Below are 17,328 nucleotides of genomic sequence, written 5' to 3' on the forward strand. Positions count from 1 at the left end.
CCACTGGCAGCAGCAGTGCCCGCCCGTTCACCCAAGTTTGCAGCAAGATTGGGCCCTGGTATTGCGGGAAAGCGTAACACTTGGAGCTGCGAGCTATCTGACACAGCAAACGACCAACTCTGATTACTTTCAATAATTCAAAGTTCCTTGAATCCCGCTTTTTGTGTGTTTAGTCAATGCGAAAACTCACTTAATTTGAAGATATTTTACTGTCCCAATGACTTCAAACGGATGAGGGTCTACTGCATTATATTTGAACTATATGATTTGACATCATTCTGTCAAATCACTATTCACTTGGAATTTGCATGAAGCCTGAAATTTCTTATTCGTACATCTCTAGTAAACAGTTTAGAAATGTGGAATATATAAATCTTTTTTTTAGAAAAAAAACTGCTTTCATGGGAGATGCTTCTTGTAATTTTCGGCTTATTGGTGTAATCAATTTGTGGCCAATGCACACCATTATAACAGGATTTTATTTTAGTTTTGCATTTGTGTTAAGTATGGTATAGGTACCTGTTAGCGCATAAAAGAACACTTGCAAAGCTGCCTAGAGAAGTAACAAGGTCAACGCGACATGTGTCGTGGTATAAGGTCATTTGATGTAGCAATTCATTTCAAATGTACTCTTTGTGCATGCAGCCTTTTCGCATTCTAAAGCTGTTCTATATATTGTTAAAAAAATTGCCCGCAGCTTCCCTCGGGGGAACACTGAGGAGGATGCGGAGCATATAATTGGTTAACGGGGTGTTAAAGTGCGACTTACTTGGGTCGATGGCTAAATTGGTTAACGTGGTTGTGAAATGGGGTGTTAAATTGCGACTTACTTGGGTCGATGGCTAAATTGGTTAACGTGGTTGTGAAATGGGGTGTTAAATTGCGACTTACTTGGGTCGATGGCTAAATTGGTTAACGTGGTTGTAGGAGGGGGTGTTAAATGAGTGAACACGTACACACGTATGCGAAAGGGCGGCGCTGGTCGAAGGGACGTCGATCATTGTGTTTGTGGATTCGTTGGAATTCATTTCACCGCGACCTTGGACGTCGACGCGCCGTACAAACCAACCGACGAGCGGCAACTGAGCGAGCGAGCGCCGACCTTGAGTATATATACAGCGCGACGGCGCATGCACTGTCAGCTGTCGAATGTTCGAGAAGGGGGAGAAGCGCAACGGCGCATGCGCGCGCGTCAGCTGCCGATGTTCTCGAAGCGCGACGGCGCATGCGCGCGCGTCAGCTGCCGATGTTCTCGAAGCGTGACGGCGCATGCGTGCTACATTATACAGCTAGCGAATGTTCGTGAATAGGAGAAGCGCACGCGGTGATTAGAGGAGGAAGGGTGCACAGATGGTGGAGGAGTGAAGCGCGCGCGGTGTGTAGAGGAGGAAGGGATGCACAGATGGTGGAAGAAGGAGGAGGAAGCTTGCGGACGGCGCCGCACTACAAGCCTCGAGTATTAGATGCTCCGCATCTAAAATTCTGGTTACGTCACTTAAGCTGTTATACATATAATGCTATCTATATGTTGTATTTGTAAACAGCAGGTTTGTGTTTGAGCCAACGTCTCAAAAAGCAGACTAGTCTTCTTGAAAGCTTCAAAATGCAGGTTTGCTTTTTAAGAAGACAAGTGCGCTTGTCACTTAATTGGAATCCTCGCAAGCAACCTAATTGGAATCCTCGCCTTTCGTCACACTCACTCGCACAGACATGGGGCTAGCCATAGCCACAGTCACAGTCATGGACATAGTCATACGGGTGCCAACACAAATTTGCAAGGTGAGATGCATCACTTCGTACATTTTTCCTTTTGCAATACGCTGTCCTTTTTTTTTCTCCACTTATGACCACAGTACTGAGTACTCATGTTTGGGCAAGATTTGTGACAGATTTTCGAAGATTTTGTAGCGTCGTTGTCATATCCATTCTGCAGGCCACACTTCTCGTGCAGCTCGTGCCTAATCCTCGAGGCACGAGCCAGAGTAGAACGCACATACGCGCCTGGCGGTCTAAACGCCTGCAGCTGCCACCTGTCTGCTTAGTTTTGCAATAAAGAGGCAAGACAACGGCATGGCCATGTCGGCCGCCTTCATATTGTGTCACGTCTTTCGTCATGTCGCAACACTTAAAACCATTGAACAGGTTCTGCTACACTTTTTCATTATGGTCAGGAAACACTGCTGATTGGATGTTGGGGCTTCTAAAAAGAGAGCCAAATATTGTAGGACTGTGGGTGGCCTGGGATTTACAATAGATCCTCAAAGTCAACTAGAAATCTTTCTTATCTCGACAAATGAGGCCATAAACCCAAGGTTCGCAGCCATTTGCTGATTTGAGCATCGCGAGCTATGTAGTTACCGTGGCTTGTACGCACTTGCAATCACGCTATGAGGAAGCAGCGCATTTAAAGAAAGAAAGAAAAAAAAAGCTAAAGTTCATCATCTTGCTCCCTCCTCCCCTCCTTTCCTTGTGTAGCGTTCGATGTGTTCATTGGTATAAAAGCAGAAAGAGTTGCTTGAAAACTCCGACAAATCTCTGCAACTCCGCTCACACATGACTGATTTTAAAAACTTTTGCTGCAGTTAATGTGAGGCAACAAACTTTTTTAGCAAGATTGTTTGTTGGCCTAGTTATTACTGGCTTAATGACATATTTTAGCCGCGAAATAGAATATACGTACACAGAGCAAAAGAACACACGGCAGCCCATCCTGTTGTGTGTTCATTCACCTTGCGTATGTGCTGTTTCACGTCTAAAATGTGCCTTTAAGCTTTTTCAGGAAGCCATTCGACAATCGCTTGAAAAAATGTTACAGGGACCCTTTGAGTCCTGTCATTACCTGTATTTATTTGTCTGTTTGCAGGTGTTTTCCTTCACATCCTAGCTGACACGTTAGGCAGCGTTGGCGTGATTTTATCATCCCTGCTGATTGACCAGTTTGGTCTGCTCGTGGCAGACCCTTTGTTCTCGGTGTTCATTGCCGTGCTCATTTTCGTCAGTGTGCTGCCTCTGCTCAAGCATTCCTCCATGATCTTAGTGCTGAGGACACCTCTTCAGTTAGAAAGCAAGAAGCTGCCGTCCATGCTAAGCAAAGTAAGCAGTGAGCCACCAGTGTTGCATGTATTACTTGTGCCATCTAGTATTAGCTTTGACGCATTAGAGAGTTTTAGATTTATATTTTTTACACAAACTGTTTTCAGCACTCAAAAAAAACTTCACATACTCAAGAATTTTGTATGCCGGGCAGTTTACATGCCCCAGCATTGGGAATGCTGATATTCTCTACTGCAGATTTGTGTTAGTCTGTAGTGTTCAGATGATCCCGACTTCAGTCAAAGCTTTGTTTGTGTGGAATGGAACAAACAGCATTGTTACGAGTGCTGAGGACATTTTACGAAAGTTAGGGGTGGTGCATATTATGTGTCGATTGCATCGAAGTGCTACATTTGCGAATTCAGGCACCAAGCTATGCCAGAACTGTAAGAATGCCTCAGATTGCCTCGTTTAGACATAATCACATTTTGTAATGAAGCACTTCTGTCAAAGTGGAATAAATTGTTTCTAATATGACTCGTTTTGTACTATGAGTGATTTTTGAGCATCATTCGACATTTGTGGAGAGAAAAGAAAGCAACTTTTAGCTAATTTTGACAATTCATTGTGATTTCCAGGCCAGGTGCTGCGCTATATTACTTGGCTTGCGTGTTGTCGGGAGCCTCTACTACCGATCGGCAGCGTTTCCTGACCATGCTCAAAAAGTCTTGCAGGGCCCCTTTAAGTTCACCATGAAGCTAGAATGATATGTTGGTGCCATAAAAGAAGGGAATAGGAGTTGCAAGAAGCATTCTCTAACTGATTCAGCCATTGAAGAAAGAAAGATATCTTGCTACAAAAATCGAAGTACATTCTTTAGGCTTACATATAGTACAAGTTTTTTGTACATATAGTACAAGTTTTAAGATATCATCGTTGAATTAGAAGGTACGACAATGTGGGCCTTAGACTTTTTTGCATTAGGTTCTGATGAAACGTTGTCTTATTTGCTCTTCAACACAGTCGGAGAATGTCCACAGAATGCCTTTTTCTTTTCTCTTTTTTTGCGATTTCATTTTCGCTGGTTGTTTTGAACTCTCAAATTATTGCAGGCCTGTATTCACAATGCTGCTAACATTTGCATTTTTTTGCTATTTTTGACAATAGTAGTTAAGCTTTAGAACAGTGCAGTCTCTATATTATACATTCTTCCAGCAAAATTATATTCAGCAAAAAAGGACAGGAGTCTTTTTCTCTACAAAATAACTTGATAGGTGCGTGCTGCTTCATGTACATTTGTTAGTGCACACTAGATGTCTTCTACACAACTCCTGAGCTTGACACCTTTTGCGAAAATTGCACTGCACAGAGCTCACTGACAGCACTTTGGAATGCGCAGTCTATATTTGGCTGCCAAGCTGGCACAGTAAAAAGGTCATCCCCCACCAGGTGTACATCACGTACTCACGTAATCACAGATGTGTTTCACTTTATTCTTTTCACTTTGGGTACTCATGTACTTCACTTGGTACTCATGTAGTCACACAAGTGTTTCACATTATATTTATAGGTCTTGAAGATTGAAGGTGTCCTGTCTTATCGCAATGAGCACTTTTGGTACCACACCAGTGATGTGCTGGCTGGGTCCCTGCACGTACAAATCGCCAAGGACGCCAACTCCAAGAAAGTGCTGAGTCAGGTAGCACCACATGCAGACCTGTTTATCTATATCATATCAATTGTTTGGTAAAATAGTAAGAGAAAAGGCCCCTAAGTCAACCAGAGGCTGAAATTTAGTTTGAATGTTGCAGCTATGTATTGATTCACAATGAAGAAATGGTCAAGAGTAGTTTTTTGAAATGGTGCTGTTATAGTGCAGCTGCTTGCATTTCACGATTAAAATGCAGTCCTCACTCATTTCACTTTTTCCTCTGGTATGCTTCATTCATTGTCTCATATCTACTCCTCACTGGGTGTTCCCTCTCGCTGTGCGAAGAGGATAGGCATGATGTATGTGTACCTGCAAGCAGACAGACTGTTTTTTCCTGCTGCTGATGTGAGCTGACTCTGCTGGGGACATCATAACCAACTCTGGGGATAATGAAAGGCCTATAGAGGAGGACAGGATTTGTGTGTGTGTGCGTGCTTGCGTGCATGTGTGCGTGTGTGTGGGTAAGTGTATGCGCATGCTTGCGCGCTCGTTTGCTCAAATATGCACTTGTTTACTAGAAAACTTCGAAAGTATATCGATTTAGAAGCCCTTTAGGTCACATTACTGGTTAAAAATGCAATTTATCAATCTTTCCCTAACTAAACTTCACTTATTCTGGCAGTCAGGTATGCTTCTAATTTATAGGCACAGCGGTAACTTTTGTTATAATGCATCAAGGGCTTATTATTGGGGCTGTGCGAATGCATTTTGTCAAACTTAGCTTGGTAGAACTTGACAAGTTATTGCTACCAGCTTTGCTTATTGTCATTCATGGTTCTGCAAAATCATAAATAGTAATAATTTTAGGGACCGACTAACAAATCTATCTTCATGTCTTCCTTATTTCTTATATATGCAAATAAAGCTAATGAACTTGTGTGAACAAAAAAGGGGAAAATAATCATTTCCTTTGTTGATGTTCTTATGCTGCTCCTCACACAGGTGACATCGCTGTTCAAGGAACTGGGCGTGCAGCACTTCACCGTTCAAGTAGAAAAGGAAGAGTTCTTCCAGCATATGTTGGGCCTTCGTGCTAGTACAAACTACTACAGCAATGCGATTCTTAGATCAGTGGCACATCAGGCCTCCAATGGTGCCTTGTCTTTGTGTATTGTGAAATCGATATATTTCCGTGCAGAGTATCACACATCGCGACTTTCTCAGCGTGTGCCTAATGGACCCTGCTGTATTTCTTGTACAGTGGACTCTTGCATAGTGTACACCTAATAAAATTATGTTGAATTATCGTATCCGAGCTTGGACTTACTAAAATGTGCAGAAAGGCTATTTGCATGGTGCACCCATTTCTGCAGCACATGGTGACTGCTAGGTATGCTTAAATGTCATTCTACCTATTATGATGTGGGTATAACCATGTAAAAATGTAGATATGCTGTATACCTTCCAAAGTGTGTACTGTGAGCTCGCACAGGTACCACGTGAGTATTGTCCTGTACGCCTGAAGGGTATTGTGGCAAAATTTTCTGACAGAGCAATGCCAAGTTTGGTGTATGCCAAGAACACATGTGGGCATTCTTAGGTGCTAGTTGCCTTTATAGCAAATTCGTGCCTCGCAAAGTTATGTCACGTGGCTTGTTTTCCTTGATTGATCATATTTAAAGTGTAGCCTTTTTATATATGTAGAAAAAGAGACATGACAAATCGGGTTTACCTTTTTTTTACAATTAACATATTTTTTTCATAACAGAGAAAATCGAGTGACAAAAGGAAGCAAGGATGGCGTGACAAATGCAAGGCGAAACCTCTGAATTCAGGCACCTGTCGGCTTTGCAGACAAAGTCTACCTTAAGGCAGAGCTACGTTACTGCAGCCAATAATGCACTAAAAATACTACCGCGAAATCCCAAGCAAGTGCGCCCCCCACCCTCGTACAGTCAAAGAGTATTCGACAAGATGAGCAGAAAAATGCCCTGCTTGGTCATGGTTCAAATTTCAAGAAGGCGCTGAGAACCCAAGCTTCTAATGAAATGCTTTATCCAATTCACTGCTTTAATTCACCCTGGTCGAGTGAATAAAAAAGTGAATGAAGCAGGGAAAGTGGCTGAAGAGGAGGCATACAGAAAGAAAATGTTTCTCTAAGAGAAGAGGCCGCAAACTTAAAATCTTCAGGAGAAGGGAGGGGTGCTTCCTCAGGATTTTGCAGCAATCAGTGAAAAACTTTTCAGTTATAAACTTGAGGACAGTTATATTAAAAAAGCTGTAGACTCAATATTTGTAGCATACCTATGGTACGGTACAAAGAACTTGATTTAGTGACCTAGAGAAGTGCCACCTCTTCAGGCGCTGGCATATCTATTTTGAAGAAATCTCTAAAATTGCACGAAATCTGAATTGCAATGGCGATATCGAAACTGATCGCGCCGATACACAGGAAAGGCACCCGCTCTGTCCAAATAAACAATAAATAGCTTCGGTTTGAGCGAGAATCGAACCCAGGCTGAGCGCGTGGAAAGCATGCATTTTACCACAAAAGTACGCCATTGCTTAAAACTGGTTACGAAAAAAAGAGAACTATAGCAATATCATTTTGTGGAAAGAGTTTTCTTAACGCATATTGTGTGGCAGAGGTGTCGAATCGCGCCAGGCGACAAAACCTGCGAATTGCGCAACGACCAAGTCAGTGTTGTAAACGCCCGTTCATTACGAAGTGCTCTTTAATCGTCACTAGCAGCAAAAACCATACCAACAAAGTCAACAACTGCGATTGGTTCGCTTGTTGCCAACGGGTGCGTTGTTGGCCCTTCGCCGATTCGTAAAAGGAAGATTTATGGCGTAGTGCGCGCAGCGCAAATGAATTAGCAATAGGCATTCTCTAGCTTCCCTCTCTCTCATCCTTCTACTCCCCATTCTCATTTCCCCCGGTAGCACCTCCCTCCTGTGCCTGTTCGCGCTCCCTTCAATTCCTATTCCTCTTCGTGCATGCAAGTGACGCGCGTCCGTAACTACGCCCGAGCAGCGGGAGTCTATGCTGCTGAGCGCGTGCTCGCAACCTATTCTGGGCGGTTCGGCTGGCCGAAGGTGCCACCAAGACCCAGGCTTTCACCACCGCATGAGCTAGGAAGGGGGCGCTCCGGTAGAGTTATATATTCTCCCGACCTCCGCATTTTTTGACCACAGCAAGAACAAAACTTCCACAGACATGCCGGTCACAGACTTGCGTGGACAAACCCACGACTTTAAGAGCTTCGCCCATAAATTAGGTTTTGTCTCTCTCTTTCTGTCGTCTCTCCCCCATAGCGATTTCAAAGGGCACCTGCTTATAACAGCGCCAACGCGATATGTCACAAGACAAAGGGGCACAACGACTGCTGCAGTGCCGCGCCGAGTGTTGCGACACTTGTGAATGAGACATTGGCGGTGGCAAGGGTTCTTTCCGCTTCCACCATAGAGACAACCTGATGTGGCCACGGCCAAGGCATTTCGTACCAAATTGAATGCAAGAATTGCACGCATTTAGCCAAGCAGGTTTACAACTAACCAGTTTAACAGTTCGCGAAAGTTAATGGCCGTGCCACAGCATATAGGTGTGTGGACCCCACCTCACAGGGTTGTCGAAGTCAGAAGCTTCCCCGTTGAACCACCGGGTAGTTCCATTAGCTCCTCGTTGTTTGGGCTTGACCTATGGGATTGAGAAAACGCATATTATAGGTCAATGGCACGCAGGTACAACATAATGGAAACGTACGCAGCAACAGCTAAACTCTGGTGGCATCGTACACAAGGCGTAAAGGCATTTACTAGATAAGGGCTTGAAGCAACTGGCAGAGATACATGCAGTGCGGCACGTATACATACAGCATTTCTTTCATATCTGTTTGCGCATGCGTTCCTGCACTTGAGGACATTTTCCCTTCGTGCGCCGTTTTCACGATTCACCGCTGGTTTGCCAAGATGGACGGAGCTGACTCCCGTATACACCTCCGTTATAGCATATATGCCAGTATCTGCTATGCATGTAATACATCCATTTGGCTATAGCGCACCTCTACAAAGACGCAGAAGAGAGAGACACACCCAGAGACACAGCGCTAACTTGCAACTAATGTTTCATCCGTGATCGCCCATGCTATTTGTGTAATAACGGTAGATTGATTAAACGTAGAAAGCACCGTAGATAGATAGATATGTGGGGTTTAACGTCCTAAAACCACCATATGATTATGAGAGACGCCGTAGTGGAAGGCTCCGGAAATTTCGACCACCTGGGGTTCTTTAACGTGCACCCAAATCTGATCACACGGGCCTACCACACTACCCCCCCCCCCCCCCCATGGGAAATGCAGCCGGGATTCGTTCTCATGACCTGCGGGTCAGCAGCCGAGTACCTTACCCACTAGACCACCGTGGCGGGGCTAGATAGAAAGCACCGTGTAAAGATACAGCACAGCTCACGCACGTGTCATCACTGATTTAGGACAATTTGCAGTGTCCAACAACTTTTATTTGGCTGACAAGGCTAAGGAAGGCTAAGAAGAAAAGGCTAAAAAATTTCACGTGTATAGTTTTGACGCGTGACTCATTCTCTCTTGTTTTGAGTAACATTGCTTTAAAGCAGTCGAATCATGCCGTTGGCAGATAGGAAGGAGACGCGACGCCCAGAGGCGCTTTGTCTCAGAATCTCACGTAACTCATCATCATCCATACGTCTGTCCCAGCATGTCCTCCGCCTCCCCAGGGTCGAGTGAGAGGAGAAGTTTTTGTTTCGGAATCATACTACCTTTTGTGCGCGTTCAAGAAGTCCTACACGAATTGGCGCGCCATTTCCCATCACCGTGACCAGGTTTCATCTGGGCACTCCTTCTCCCCTGCTAGAGTGTATTCTAGCACACTGTACCCCTGCCGCAATGGTCTAGCCCAAACATGCTTAACAACTAATGAAATTGAAGCTTCCTATAGGGAAGGCGGGGGAAAAGTCTGCCCCGTATGCTTTATTTTTCAGTCGGAGTTGTGTCAGAATGGCCTATACACCGGGGTTATGGTGTACACAAGCTTTTGTTGATAACGGTGGCTGACGGCCCCTGATGCTGCATTTCAAGAACAGTTTACTCCCCATCCTTACTCATGGAAAGAAAAGAACCAAAGGTAGGACATTGCGAGGAGCACGTGATCACTTCAATTTCATTAGTTGTTAAGCTTGTTTGGGATAGACCATTGCTGCAGGGGTGCCGAGATATGAAACTTGATCGCCATGATGGGGAACTCTTCGCACGCCACTGTGTGAAAAAAATTTTTGAATGCTTACAAGAAGTCGTACGATTCGAAAACGTTGACTTTCGGGTGAGTTGGTGCTTTGACATATATAAACCACCATGAGGGCGCAACTAAACAGAACACACAGGAAGCGACAGACGAGGACAGGCGCTAACTACCAACTACGAAGCAATGGCTCATCGTTTTTCTTTCTTCAGCGTACATCGACAAGGAGCTTGATTTTATTCCCACGGCGTTGCTTTGACACCTCGCTTGCATGCAAGTGCACTATCGTACTTGCTTCCCGCATCCTTCTAATAGAGGTTGTCGCCCCTTGGAAAACGCTTGAGGGCATGAAGCTCGAAAGGAAAACGAAGTACAAGAATAAAAAGAAGAAAAAAAAGAAAAAAACGAGCGAGTTCTCGATTGGGGATAGTTAAGTGAATAAAAGCGCCATGAAAAAATGAAGATTCTTTCTCTTGCTTCACTGTTGATTCTGTCTCGCTGCCGGGTCTTTCGGCTCTGAAATCACTTGTGCAAACACGCGCGTCTTACCAACGAAGAAAAGCGGAAGGGCAAATACGCCGCCGAGGTGGTCGTCAAAGGTGTGATCTGATTTATCAAGCTGGAAACGCGTTAATTGGAACTCCCAGATAGAATCTGCATACTAGGCCAAGAAAAAGTAAGGAAATACAATAAAAAAAAAGAGAAAACCCGCTGTAGCGTATTCCTGCAGAAAGTAACAAGAATGTGAGTGAGACGAAGCGAGGAGACTTACAGCACTATATATTTGATGTATATAACACTATTTTCTGTGCTCACAGAAATCTTATCACTCGATGATTTTGAGATATTGAAGAGTTTCGCTTTTTTCAGCGCAGTATTGACTAATTAGCCACGTATTAGTTACTACCTTTCCTTAATTGTTCAAATTATGGAAGTATGTTACAGGCGTACAAAGAATTGAGCAAGAACTGCAGAGATAAAATGACCATTAAACGGAAACTTGGTAGCTTTCTTAAAGTAGGTCTTCCGAAAGAGCGCCAGATGCGTTCCAAAACGCGCCAGATGCGTTCCAAAACGCGCCCGATGCGTCCCCAAACAAATAGAAGTCTTCTCGGGGCTTTTAAATGCGTTCGCGATCAACATGTTGGCAAGTAATCATCGATCGACATCATTATCGGAGTTTATTGCTTCACGAATCAATCGCTGTTAAAATGATTTAAAATTGACACAAAGCATTCAATGGCCACATTTATTGTTTCGGGAATTGCGTAAGTGATGACAGTAGGCATGAAATGAATGAAATAAATTTTGCCGCTTATATGAAACATTGCACCACATGGGCTCATTTAGTCCTCCGTCGAAACACACGCACGTGCTCTCACACGTTTTTCTTTAATTTTTGTTCTCGGGATCTTTAATGTATCAGGTAATACTTTTGTTGGTAATAGGGTTGCTGCATCCAGACGTGTGCCTTTCATTAAAGCAAGGGCAAAGTATGCGCTTCACCTAACTACTCACAACAGTTTAACACTTACACGTCATCACGACGGCCCAAGGCGAGCAGCAGCGGTGGCAGGTAGCGTGTGGTCCTTGCTGAAGTTAGACGATCATCTCCCTTGGCCGCGCGCTGGTGGTCTCCTTTTATGGACACAGGATGGGCCACGCGCACCACCAGTGTGCACTACATGGTGATATAAAGCCGCCCTGTGTACCGCGTACTATGACGTGCGCTGTGCATTGTGTCACAGCTGGCAGACAGCAGACAGTTAATGCAATCAACAACTGTTGACAGAAATGTCATCGAGGAAAGGGTGCAGTGAAGTGCTACATCATGGCATAAACAAGCATTGAGAGTTCGTGCTGCGGCACCGTTTCAGTGCGGCTTTCAACCATTGCACACAGCCTCGCATGCGTTTACTGCCCTCATGCCGGCCCTGGAAGAAGTTTTCGACTGATGGAAAGAGTGCCGTAAGGAGAGTCGACCCTATAAGGAGGTGTGTTTGTGTCGCGCACGAGTTGTGCTGCTGCTTGCCTGTGGCCGATACTTCAAGGAAAGGCCGTGTACCCGGAAGGTACGTGCATTCATCAGCAAGCTTAACGCGAACGCTCCCACGTGTGAACCGGGCTACATTAATAGATGCCAGTCGCGAAGCGTGTGGTGCTGTACCGAGATAATATGTCGGTATATGCTTGGATAGTATGCCGCCATGCTTGGGTAACACCTGGGCAACAGAATCCAAGGCTGCCCGGCACTGGCGTCAATGAAACTGTTTCAGGTCACACTGCGGAGTGTTCGCGTTAAGCTTGCTGACGACTGTACATATAAGGCTGGCTGCGTGTAAAAGTGCACTGCAGCTAGTCTTCATCGACATGGGAATCAAGTGAAGCCTCACAGAGCGCAAAAAGAGGGAAAAATGAGCGCTGCAGTGAGCAAAGTGACTTGCAATACGAAATTTCGCTTTTTGTATATCCTACTATGGCAATCGAATCTACTGTCAACTTTTTTTTTCGTTTTGTTTTTCGTTGTTGGTTACGACCTACTGTAGTATTGTTTTATTAACTTTTCCTTTCTCACAGCACAGCGCGCCTGAGCATTAACCAACCTCCCAGATTATTAACCTATTGCTCCTTCTGCACAAAAGCTAACAATGCGCTAAACTCTGACGCATTGTAGAAATAATTGAACCCAATTATATACTGAACTAGTCAGTGCCAGGTGCCACTAAGGAATTCCTGCGCGGTAAATAATCCGTAGTTTCGGCAACCGGTATTGACAATTAAATTTCCGTACACGCTGCGGCTGGGGTTTGCGAATCTCTAGGTCATACATCGGGCTTAGCTACGACAATCCTCTGTCGTTAGCTGGATGAAACGTATTCGTGTGTTCTAACACGATCCGGAAGTGACTGAGGCAGACGACGAAGGTATACCCGTGGAACCCGGGGCTGGTCGATATAAAGCAACTGTTGGTAGACTTCATTTTTAGAGCTTTGTTTCCGATATGGTGAAAGGAAAAAAAAAGGCTGCACGGTGCGCAGCGGCTTGTGTAGTAAACTCTCAGTTGTTACAAGTACGTTCAGGCCTTGCTTTTAGTGAGTGCAAGCGCAAACGACCGGCAGATTTTTCCGACAGAGCTTGTGCAACGTAGCGTGCATACGTCCACGCGAAGTGCTCGTGCCTTGGTCTTTTGACGGAAAAGAGCGAAGAAAAGTGGGCTGTTCTTCGTCGCCTGTTTCATGAAACTTAGAGAGATATTTATTTCTTCGTTCGTGCACCTCGCGAGCAGAACCTCCCAGTCAAAATTTGCCGCAAGATCCGCAAGATCCAGGCAGTCGGAATTGCGCGGTCTGTATAGCACTCCCGAGACAAGTGAACACATCTTGTGCGTCTGCCCGCGATATATCGCGCAAAGAAATTCGATGGTCACCATATTGTTGAAATGTACGAAGCAATGCGTTTCCGAAAAAAAAAGTTCTGTTGGGACCATTATACCTGGTCATGAGTGCGATATTCCGAAAACGCTGAACAAGGTTTTACGCGAGACAGAACTCGACAAGAGAGTATAAATTGATTTAGAACTTTCAAGGTTTTGCTTCATTGCTACCTAGCTTTCTCACAATCAACACCTTCTCTCTCCTTTCCCACACCCTCCCCTTTCCCAGCGCTGAGTAGTGGGTCAGAGAGTACATTTAAGCCGACCTTTCAGCGTTTTTGCCACAATAAACGTTTCTGTCACAGTTTCATGGTTTACTCAACAAAGACCACTGGTGAAGGCATGTCTACGTGGTTCCGGCACAGAGTATTGCACAACTCGCACAGGCGAAATTGAAGAAGCAGTGTATACAGAAAATATCAACATTTGGTGCCATACGAATGTCGTAATGAAACTGTATGGATGAAATGAGCTGGGAGTCAACTTATTTTTCCTAGCCACACATGCTTCCAACACTCGAACTGCAGTATATAGCTAACAGTGGCTTCTCGAAAGCAAATGGCTCCTGATGCCGTCTACGCAGTACTATTAATGACTACTTGAAAGCACGTTGAACTAGTTGTGGTATAATTATAGTGCAAACGGTGCCTGTCTCTAGCTTTTATTCCGCCCAAACGACGTACCAACCAGCACAGTTAGGCACACTGTTCCTATAAATGTGGTGCGACCGTAACAAAGCGCAGGGTTTTCCATTAGGGACACTTTTCGAGTTCGATGATGCCTATTACGCTTTCGCATAAATTTCCGGCATGATAAAAATATAACAAAGCCATTCTACCAGGTCAGGTGCTTACTCCAGGACTGAGTTTAGAAGGCATGACAAAATTCAAATTCGGGCAGGTGCACAAAGCTTCATTTCAAAATGAAGAGTGGGTGCAAACCGCCAGCAGGAGCCTCGGTTAAGAGCAGGGATTTGCATGCGTACCATTTGCAGATTGACAAAAGGAAACGGCTGCCTGCTGTAAAACTCTAACAATGATTGAACGTTTCCGTTTTTGTCTCAGCGCGCACCTTTGTTTCCCACCATGTAGGATGGCTGAAACTAGGTCGGCCGCAAACAAGCGTGGATAGAGCATAAAGAAACATTACCGCAACAGCACCTCGAGCAGGTCTAGGAAGGAAGTTTGCCAGTCTCGTCTCGTGGTAGCTGCCGGGAAGACGAATCGACGGTACGCAGTTTACTTCGGCCCACTGAGCCACCCCTGTTCTTGCCCACCGACGCGAGCGATGATTTCACGTTTGTTTGTGGGCGCGTGTGTGTACAGAAACAATCCCCACCGAGCCGTGCCTCGGGAGCCAAATGAAGGGTAGCCTGAGGCGGGAAAGAGTCATAGGAGGGAGTGGAAAGGAGGTAGGGTTCTGCGGGAAGTGCTTCACCGCCTGGCCAATATACGGCACGGCCGCGTTTCGGCACAATCAGTTGTTCCCGCCAACAAGCGTGGGCTCCCGCCCCGAAACGAATAAAGAAGCCGGGGTGCTAAGTAAATGTCTTGCTCTCCTAGAACAGGAGAAAAGCCAACGCTGCTAGAAGCTATGACGGAGAGAAGGTAGAGAGGAGCAAACAATTCTCCTCACGAGTCGATGTGCCAGGTTTCGTACCTGCACTCTCTCCGAGCAAAAGTGTGCAGCCTCGTTAAAGCTGGCTACACCCCACAGGCTGACCTTCGAGGCTGGCATACGCCAGCCCGTTAAAGAAAGCGTGCCGTCTTTCTACCACAATGAAGCGCTAACTTGTAGAATAAAATGGCGTAACTGCATATTTCGGGCTGATGCCCGCTTTAGCATTATTCGTAGCTTCAGTGCGCAGTGTAGCGGATCTTCATACGCACACACTGGAAAACGCTATCCAGAATATTGCCATGCGCCTTGTGTCGTGGCCCGCTTGCCGTCCTTGAGAGCGGATTATTGAACGCATGCCGTACAGTAGTAGAAAACAGCGGTGAGATCACCCTCTTGGATTGCGGGAGCGAGCCCCCGTTTTCGGTGCGCTGCGCGGCGTGTGCGAACCGGTGTTACCGAGCCCATCGGGCGCTGTGGCCGGTTTTTGTTGTGCGCTAGCTAGCGCACCGACCAAGAGGCGCGGAAAATTATCAGCTGACCCCATATGCCCGTGGCGGGCGTGAGTGCGTACGCGTTGAGAAGGGCTATCTTCTTTGAAAGAGGAGGCACAGCGGCGTCCCTACGGCATGTCCCGATCCGTGGCCGCCTTTGGCGTGGTGAAACAAGGAGAGCAGCCTTGGGAGGGCGCCACCGACACACGACGTCCAGGTCATTTATCATGTTGCTAGTGGGGTGTACATAAAAAAAATCCGAGGCACACACCGATGGCAACGCGTTTCTCTTATTATTTTTTTTATTTGACGTTGCATTCTGTGCCACACCGACAGACCTCATCCATATAGCAGTGTATCTTATACGCTCACTCTCTTGCTTTCTCGTTGACTCCTTAAATATATTTCTGGATTATAGTGCCCAATTTTTAGCATTCTTTTTTTGACTCGTTGTAGAAAAAGGTGAAGTGAGGACTGACAGATACCAAGGAAGTGATCCTCTGAACGAACCCGAAGGGATATTGCAGGCGATTGAGAGATATATTAGCAATCCCATTGTGACACAGTGCAGTCACGGTTGTCGTATAGATTGGAGGGAATACGGCGAGAAATCGTACCAGCCTGACCGCATCAGTCAAACGACTTACAATCTCTGACGAATAATTTACCGCGCTTATAAAATTAATTTCGTAAATTGTGTAATGACATTCGCAGTTTAAACCGTCTTATTTGTTTGCTGATTCCTTACATGACCTGCTCATCTTGTTTACTCCTACTGTTTTTTGAGCGTGTTTGTGGCTGGAATACATTTTGTTGTCGAATATCATTCTGGGTTGTGATTGCCGTTGCTTGTTTCTTGCTGACAGGGACTCGCTCGCTGGATTCAATGCCGACCCGTTGTGTCCTTCGCGATCTCCGACGACAGCGCAGCTCTGACCGACTGTGTTGGTCCTACGTCACCTCCTGCCGCTGGTCCCCTACGACGATGACAGCGCAGCTCTGGCCGACTGGATTAGCCCTACGCCATCTCCTGTCGCCGACAAGAGCTCTCGCCAGTGGTGCCCCGTCCTCGGACTCCTGTGACCATGTTTCATCTTTCCTATCGCTCTTCAGTCGTCGCTCGCTGTCCCTGGACATCTCTCTCTATATATATATATATCTTTAATCCTACCCTTTTAATCACTCCTTACCCCCATCACTCGTGAGCTGCTGTTGAGGTGTCGCACCAGATGCAGGCAGTTACAGGGCTCAATTTTCTCTTCTTTTCCCTTTTATAACCGCAATCTCTCTCTCTCTCTCTTTTCTGGCAGTTTTCTCACGCGATACCCTACTCATTTGTTGATGTATACGTGTCAGAGGTGTTCAATGCGTGTTTTTAGTACATGCTGCACTTAAGTTATACCCTTATTGCCTTTCTTGTTTCACTGCTTATCACTGTATGCTTTACTGACCTGCCTCAGCGCTTGTATGAAGCTACGCAAGCCGCTTTTTTAGAGCTTCTTGCTCATCCTCCTAGATTGGGCAGCCGTTTATCGGAAATAAAGTTTCATTCGTTCATTCAGCTCCATCAGTTCCCGTGACGAGAGGTCCCAGAACAGCGAGCACCGGAAGTCGGATTAAGTGTTGCCGACAGACTGTGACTATCTCTATTTTAGCGCGCTGACGAAAGCGGGGCGGAGGATCAACGCAATTACTGAAGCAAAAAAAAAAAAAAGAAAGATGGCTTCGCGTGTGAGACGATGAGATGTTAGCGTGAAGCACGCATCATCGATAGTGCCATTTCATCGAGGAAGTAATCTTGTAGCTTCCAAGCACCATGTTAA

At 45.6% G+C, this 17,328-nt stretch overlaps 1 pseudogene; it reads left to right on the top strand.

Annotated features, from left to right (window-relative positions):
* LOC142788201 (proton-coupled zinc antiporter SLC30A5-like) overlaps window positions 1-5,971 on the top strand; it is a 48,674-nt pseudogene extending 42,703 nt beyond the window's left edge.
* The last annotated feature ends 11,357 nt before the right edge of the window (window positions 5,972-17,328 follow it).

Source organism: Rhipicephalus microplus, unplaced genomic scaffold (genome assembly GCF_043290135.1).
Source record: "Rhipicephalus microplus isolate Deutch F79 unplaced genomic scaffold, USDA_Rmic scaffold_47, whole genome shotgun sequence".
In the NCBI taxonomy this organism is placed as follows: Eukaryota; Metazoa; Arthropoda; class Arachnida; order Ixodida; family Ixodidae; genus Rhipicephalus; species Rhipicephalus microplus.